The following is a 7,531-nucleotide window of genomic DNA, read 5'->3' on the forward strand; positions in this document are numbered from 1 at the left end:
AAGTGGACTGTGATGTATCATGGTAAACACAGTTAAGTGGTGTAGTGTAAAAACACAGTAAAGTGTGGAGTGGTGTACTGTGGAAGCCATTAGCACAGGTACATGTAAGCAAAAAGTAGTCGCATGCAAAGTATCTTCAGGTATTTCAACTTCTAGTTCAGGTGTGTCCAAACTTTTTGCTTTGAGGGCCATGTCAGGCAATCTGGGACAATAAACAGCAACGTACTGTTACACCGTGTACACATCACTGCCGAAATAAACATCAATATATCCATCTATAATAGCCTGACCCTACAGTGTTAACGAACAGTTATAGAAAATATCAATTTTACTCACCATCAAGTGTCTGGATGCGATCAGAAGCTGGGCGGTGTCAGCGCTCTCGCCACAAGCAATTGAATAAAGTCAAAACGGCATCCCTTTGAGACAGCTGCTGTAGTTCCTCGCCAGATCCCCTGTCCTCCTGTATTCCGTGCTAGGATGTGATATTCAGAAACGCCTGCTTCTTTTCTCGACACACAATATCCACTATCTTGCAGACGCACCGCTTTATATGTGTCCATGCTGTGCGCTCACTTCACAGCTCGCACGACATTGAATTGTTTCATTACTGCCGCTGTTTCTTGGCAAATTAAGCAAACACAATTAACTTTATGTTCTGTAAAAATATATATACTCATAGAGCCACCGGTCTTGGAATCAACGACCAATCATTATTTTTAGGAGAGTGCCGTTTTTAATTACATCAGCCATAACATTATGACCACTGACAGGTGAAGTGAATAACACTGATAATCTCGTTATCATGGCACCTGTCAGTGGGTGGGATATATTAGGCAGCAAGTGAACATTTTGTCCTCAAAGTTGATGTGTTAGAAGCAGGAAAAATGGGCAAGCGTAAGGATCTGAGCGACTTTGACAAGGGCCACATTGTGATGGCTAGACGACTGGGTCAGAGCATCTCCAAAACTGCAGCTCTTGTGGGGTGTTCCCGGTCTGCAGTGGTCAGTACCTATCAAAAGTGGTCCAAGGAAGGAAAAGCGGTGAACCAGCGACGGGGTCATGGGTGGCTGAGGCTCATTGATGCAGGTGGGGAGTGAAGGCTGGCCCGTGTTGTCCGATCCAACAGACCAGCTACTGTAGCTCAAATTGATGAAAAAGTGAATGCTGGTTCTGATAGAAAGGTGTCAGGACACACAGTACATCGCAGTTTGTTGCGTATGGGGCTGCGTAGCCGCAGACCAGTCAGGGTGCCCATGCTGACCCCTGTCCACTGCTGAAAGCGCCTACAATGGGCACGTGAGCATCAGAACTGGACCACGGAGCAATGGAAGAAGGTGGCTTGGTCTGATGAATCACGAGTTTAAGGTGTTGACTTGGCCTCCAAATTCCCCAGATCTCAATCCAATCGAGCATCTGTGGGATGTGCTGGACAAACAAGTCCGATCCATGGAGGCCCCACCTCGCAACTTACAGGACTTAAAGGATCTGCTGCTAACGTCTTGGTGCCAGATACCACAGCACAGCTTCAGAGGTCTAGTGGAGTCCATGCCTCGACGGGTCAGGGCTGTTTTGGGACCAAATACACAATATTAGCCAGGTGATCATAATGTTATGGCTGATACGTGTATAAAACGCATGTGCCCCGTCTAAACCACCTGACATTTTTGTCTAGCAAATGGAAAATGTTTTTTTTATATATATATATTTTTAAGAGGTTGGCTTTACAACACCGACAGATCACACCAGTGCAATCCCAATTGTCAACAACAGCGCAGATATCGTTGCTGTAGCAGAAGCATGCCCATGTGTTGGTGAATTACCCTAACTAGACGACCCTGCGTCCAGAAATGGGAAGAGTCTCTCCCTGTACACCGGAGAGAGCGGGACTGGGGGAGTTACAGTATGAGGTATGTGCCGAATGAGCCCCCATACTTTTCAATATTCATTTTTAAAAACACACGGGTAAGTGGCTGCTGTATGCAGGCAGACCAGAGGTGTAGTGCTCTGCTGGTTATTATAGGGTTGTCAGCAGAGGTAGAGAAGTCCAATTACACCACGTTACTGTTTTATACCAAGGTGCACCACATGGTTTATCGTGTTTTTATCACAGTACACCACACTTTGCTGGTATGTATAACATTAGTCAACCATATTTGTGATATGTTTTTATAGGGGTAGGGCGGTCTCCCTGGCCTGGTCTACCCTCTGACCTGTCCTCACGGGCCTGGTCTAGTCTTGCAGTGTGTGAGGTGTGTGTACAAACCCATGGCAGTGTCCTCGGGCTCGCGTTCCTGCTCCTGACTGTGCACTGTGCAGATTTCTCTCTAGATGCACATTTTATAACCTGTCAGATTTCTATTAAAATTGCACTCTAAAAAATGCACACATGAATATTAATCACTTCTTTTAGCATCCCAGGAGAAAAAATGATATTAAATAAAGCTCCTAATGAAATAGGTATTAAAAGACCCATAATTGCTAATGATGTGGGCTCCACACTGACCTTTTCCACTACACAATTTGATAATATAATCTCTTCACAGAGTAGGATGCATTGGGCAGTGTAGTCATGAGTATACATTATTCACACTTCAGAACAGGGTTTGTGAATGTGGGGGAGTTAGTCATTAAACACTGTGCACCATTACTGAGCACAGCCTCTCTCTGTTTCTCCCTCTTTATCTCTCTCTTTCTGTTTCTCTGTCTATCCCTGTCTCTGTTTCTCTCTCTCCCCTCTGTTTTTCTTTGCTGACCCCTGTCCGTTTCTCCCTCGCTCTGTTTCTCTCCCTCTCTCTTTATCAATTCAATTTGCTGTATTGGCATGACAACAGTATACTGGTATTGCCAAAGCATTACAGAAATTATAGCAAACAATATTTCAATATTGTTAATATATATTTAATTCAGGCTGTGACACATATTGGGCAGCCGGGGGGGGGGGGTGTCCCTCTCCCAGCACAACTGACAGTTTTTTTGTGTCATTTGTGGGAATTGTGGGATGGAGAGAGTGATTTTATTAATACAATTGTTCATTGTTTGGGAATATTTTTTGCAAGTTAGGAGAGTGCACATATCTGTCTCAACCTCTCCTGTCTCATATTGACCATTCACTCCCTCTCTATCTCTGTTTCTCTCCCTCTCTCTCTTAATGTCACTTTCTATTAATCTCATTCTCTTTGTTTCTCTTTCTACCTTTCACACCTGGTCAATGGGCGTCAGTAGCATCTTATTCTCTCTACAGTGACACTATATTAAGGGCTGTAATGTTCAGTGTGTCAGGAGCATGGCATCAAACCCCGGGCCCGTGGGTGGGTTTGAACACTGCTACCTTGTTCTGGGCCGGGCCGGTCTGGACTGGGCCATCCATTGCAGGGGATTGTGCACTTTTCTTGTATACTTGGGTGCCAGCAGATACAAACAAAAAGAGATGGCAGGGGTGGGGGCTAGTTAATGGAGCTCTTTTTAGGATTCAGCAGTGACCCCTGCTGGCCAGACTCAGCACACCAGTTAGGGTACCAGCTGCAGCCCTGTGGAGGAGGACGACTTCCCCTGTAAGAGCAGCACAGTGGGGGGTCTGTAGTGCTGTGGGTTCCAGTCCTGTCCAGTCCTGCCCTTCTGCCCCTGTGCCTCTTGTACCCCCACCCTGCTTTTTACCTCAGTCATAACAATATAGTCTGAATGAGCGCCTGTCCCTGAAACCGCTCTGCAGGTCACTGAGAGGCACGTCTCTCAGGTCGCTGTGGAGGGGCTGTGTGTGGCCCCTGGCTCCCTGTGGCTCCGATGCTGCAGACATTAGGATTAGGTGGACAGGGCCGCTGCACTGTAATGACACGGCAGGAGAGCCAGAGTCATTTCAGTAATTATATCATGTTTCCTAATGCTTCTGCTCCCTGTTATCCACATCCTTCAGGTCTTAACATCCCTGTGAAATAAAACACAAGACCCCCCCCACTCTGTCTCTCTCCCTCTCTCTCTCCTCTCTCTCTCCCTCCCCCAGCCTCCTGTTTCATGCTGGCTATATTGATACAGATTAACTGCTTTGCTATCTTAAAACTTTTTTCTAAAACATTTTTCTATCAGAGTGCAATTGCAGTGATTATACCTGGAAAAAGCACACACACACACACACACACACACACACACACACACACACACACACACACACAAAGCAAAAAGCAAAATCCCAGTCAAGTTAATGCGATAACCAGGACGTGCATTTTACCCATTATCCAGTCTCAATCATCTCAGAGTCACAAAGACCCTTGACAATAATGGAACATCAAAGATCAGCCCCTGAGATGTTATTTTCATCATCCTTCTCTGAGATTAAAAGCTTGCGTGGACTCTTACAGGCTGAGGCGGAGCACTTACCGAGAGACTGCGCTCGGCGTGCCGGGAGGAAGAGTGGGGCCCGGTCACACAGGCCCCCGGAGACACAGGGAGACCGGAGTTTGCGTCCCACAAACCTTTTTAAAGTGGGCCACGTTGCTACGGAGACTTGGAGGGGCTTGTGCTTGTGGAGATGGAGGGTGGACGGGGGGCTGCTGGTATTTTGACACTGGGGGAGGCTGCTGTGGGTTTTAATCAGTACTGTGGGAGGTCATCGCAATCCAGGGTCTGGTCTGGAAAGCGTCCTGGTGGTTTTGTTATCTGTGGGCTGCCGTTGTGTCCATGTGAGAGTACAGGTGTGCGTGGCAGTACATGTGTGTGAGTACCTGTGTGTGACAGTACAGGTTTGTGTTGAGTTCAGCTTTTATAATTGTGCTGATGAGGTAACAAAGCAAATTAATAAATCGCCATTGGTGCCCTGTGCCATGCTGTGCCCGGAGCTGAGGACATCTTGACACTGTCCCATCCACAGCACAGCTGCAGCTGTCAGTGCGGGTCATTTGTCCATCAATGCTCCCTCACAGCTTAATCATCCCAACACACACCTACACACAGTCACATACACACAACCACTTATTCACATACACTGTCACATACACACACTTATTCACACATACAATAACTCATATACACACACACACGCTAACCTGATCAGAATCTGAAACAAACAGCCTCAGGCTTTAGAGCTCTAACAAGGATTACTCAGCACAGAGGAGCTGGATACCGAGAGACAGAGGAAGAGAGAGAGAGAGAGAGAGAGAGAGAGAGAGGGAGAGGGGGAGAGAGAGAGGGGGAGAGAGAGAGAGAGAGAGAGAGAGAGAGGGATGCTATCCAGTCGTCAGACAGTCGCGTATGTGTGCCTAATGGATGGTAATTACCACTGGTACCCTGAGGGCTGGGGTGCCTGGAGCTCCTTCACATCTCTAGCTTCAACATATCTGCCCACAGGAGAGCCGGCCCGAGCCCAGCTGGGCACGCAGAGCCAATCAAAAATAATTATACTAACAAGACAAACTAAACAAAACAGATCTGCAAACCCACAAACAATCATGAAGACAGCCTGCTTTGGTTATTCCTAAAGTGGGTCTCTACCCCACTCTCCCAAACAGCTTCCACCAGCAGCCCCATTGTCTGCTTCCCAACGCTCTGCCAACACAATGTTAATAGATGCTTGTGTGTGTGTGTGTGTGTGTGTGTGTGTGTGTGTGTGATAGAGAGAGAGATACAGTGTGTGTGGGGGGGGCGGGGGGAGAGTTTGTGTGTTTGTGTTGTGTATGTATGTATGATTGTGCATGTGTGTGTATGACTGTGTGTGTGTATGTCTATATGTGTATGTCTATATATATGTGTGTGTGTATGTGTCTCTATATCTGTGTGTGTGTGTGTGTATGTGTGTGTATGTGTATGTATGTCTATATGTATGTGTGTGTGTAAATGTATGTTTATATCTTTGTGTGTGTGTATGCGTGTCTATATGTCTATATCTGTGTGTGTGTGTGTATGTCTCTGTGTGTGAGTGTGGGTCTGTGTTTCTGTGTGATTCTGGGCTGTGTGTGTGCATGGCCACACCATGTATTTCCACTTTAAACAGAGAAAAATGGCAAAGGCATTAAAAAAGATAAAAGCGAAAAGGGCAGTAATGAATTTAGAGGAAAATGAACATTAATGGCACTAGCATTACTCATGTTCCATATAACAAATTATTGGAAATTTGACAAGCACACCAAATTATCTACTCATCTGCTGTTGGGAGGCCCTCTGGAGCCATCCAGAGCCAGCAGCAGCAAGACAATTTAAGCTAATTTTACTATTTATAACAATAGAGCAGACCATTAAGACAAATTAATGTCATTATCAAGTCTCTATGAAAATGACAACTACCACCATTTCAAGCAGCTTTAGAGGCTATTGACTATAATGAAATCGGCTGTACAGGTACTGAAAAGAAACACTCCAAGTCATTATTTTCTAGTAGCTTGTTTGTCTCCTGTCTGCTCATTTGCTTTCAGCACAATTAGTTCTGCACACAATATGTGGAAACTAACAGTCAACACTGTGTGGCATTAAGCCTAATTGACCAATTACGATGCAGTTTTCAGCCTTTTAGCTCCTGAAGAGAGCCAGGAGTAAACATTCTAGAGGCAGCAGTAAGTGCACTAGAGTCGCTGCTATTGTTTTAGTTTAGAGGAACACAATATGAGGAAATAAGTGAAGTCTATTTGAAAGGCAATACAGAATACATCAGAATGTAATATGTTTTGCTTATTTCTGTTACTTAATGACAACGGCCAGCGACAACAGAGCGCTGGACGAGGGGCCGGGGGGCTGGGCTGTCCTGTGGGGGAGAGAGGAGAGGATAAGGTGTGGGTTGTGTTTTAGGGCTGGGGTCAAAGGGGTCAAAAACAGCTTTTTAACTTTAACAGGACAACTGAATTTCTTCACCTTCTTTAACAATAACAATAATAATAATATATTAATAATAGTTCACTCGGTCACTGGGGAGGAATGCTGTAATTCTGTTTGTTTTGTTTGTGAATCGATTTTCTGTAGATATTATAATAGATATTTCAAATGAAGAATATATTTTCAATTTAGATTAACAATGGTATGTTTATTTTGGTATATTCTGCAAGCATCTATAAAATTAGTTATAGTTAATCTATTTATTATTATAAATATTATAAATATTTGTTATCATTAAAAAGTATTTACATTTTCAATATAGTACACATTTCCATATACAATTCTGAAAGCAATTAGCAAACGGAAAGTATGGCGTGTTCTCACTCGTTAAGGCCATTTTCAGGGGCTGCCATAACAAGAATGTGTGTTTCTCATCAGACGGTCTGGGATGGTTTTTTTTATTCTCTTCCCCAGGATAATTAACATTAAAATAACAATACAAGTAATAATGTTCATTATTATTATTATTATTATTATTATTATTATTATTATTATTATTATTATTATTATTATTTATTTTTTATTATTATTTTTATATAAAAGGGCCTGTAACTCTATTTTTAAATGTTTACATTTAGAAAGAGGGTCTCAGTGCCACATTGTGTCTGAGTGTGTGTGTGTGTCTGTATCAGTGTGTGTGTGTGTGTGTCTGTATCAGTGTGAGTGTGTGTGTGTG

The sequence above is a fragment of the Amia ocellicauda genome, chromosome 3, assembly GCF_036373705.1.
Source record: "Amia ocellicauda isolate fAmiCal2 chromosome 3, fAmiCal2.hap1, whole genome shotgun sequence".
Classification (NCBI taxonomy): Eukaryota; Metazoa; Chordata; class Actinopteri; order Amiiformes; family Amiidae; genus Amia; species Amia ocellicauda.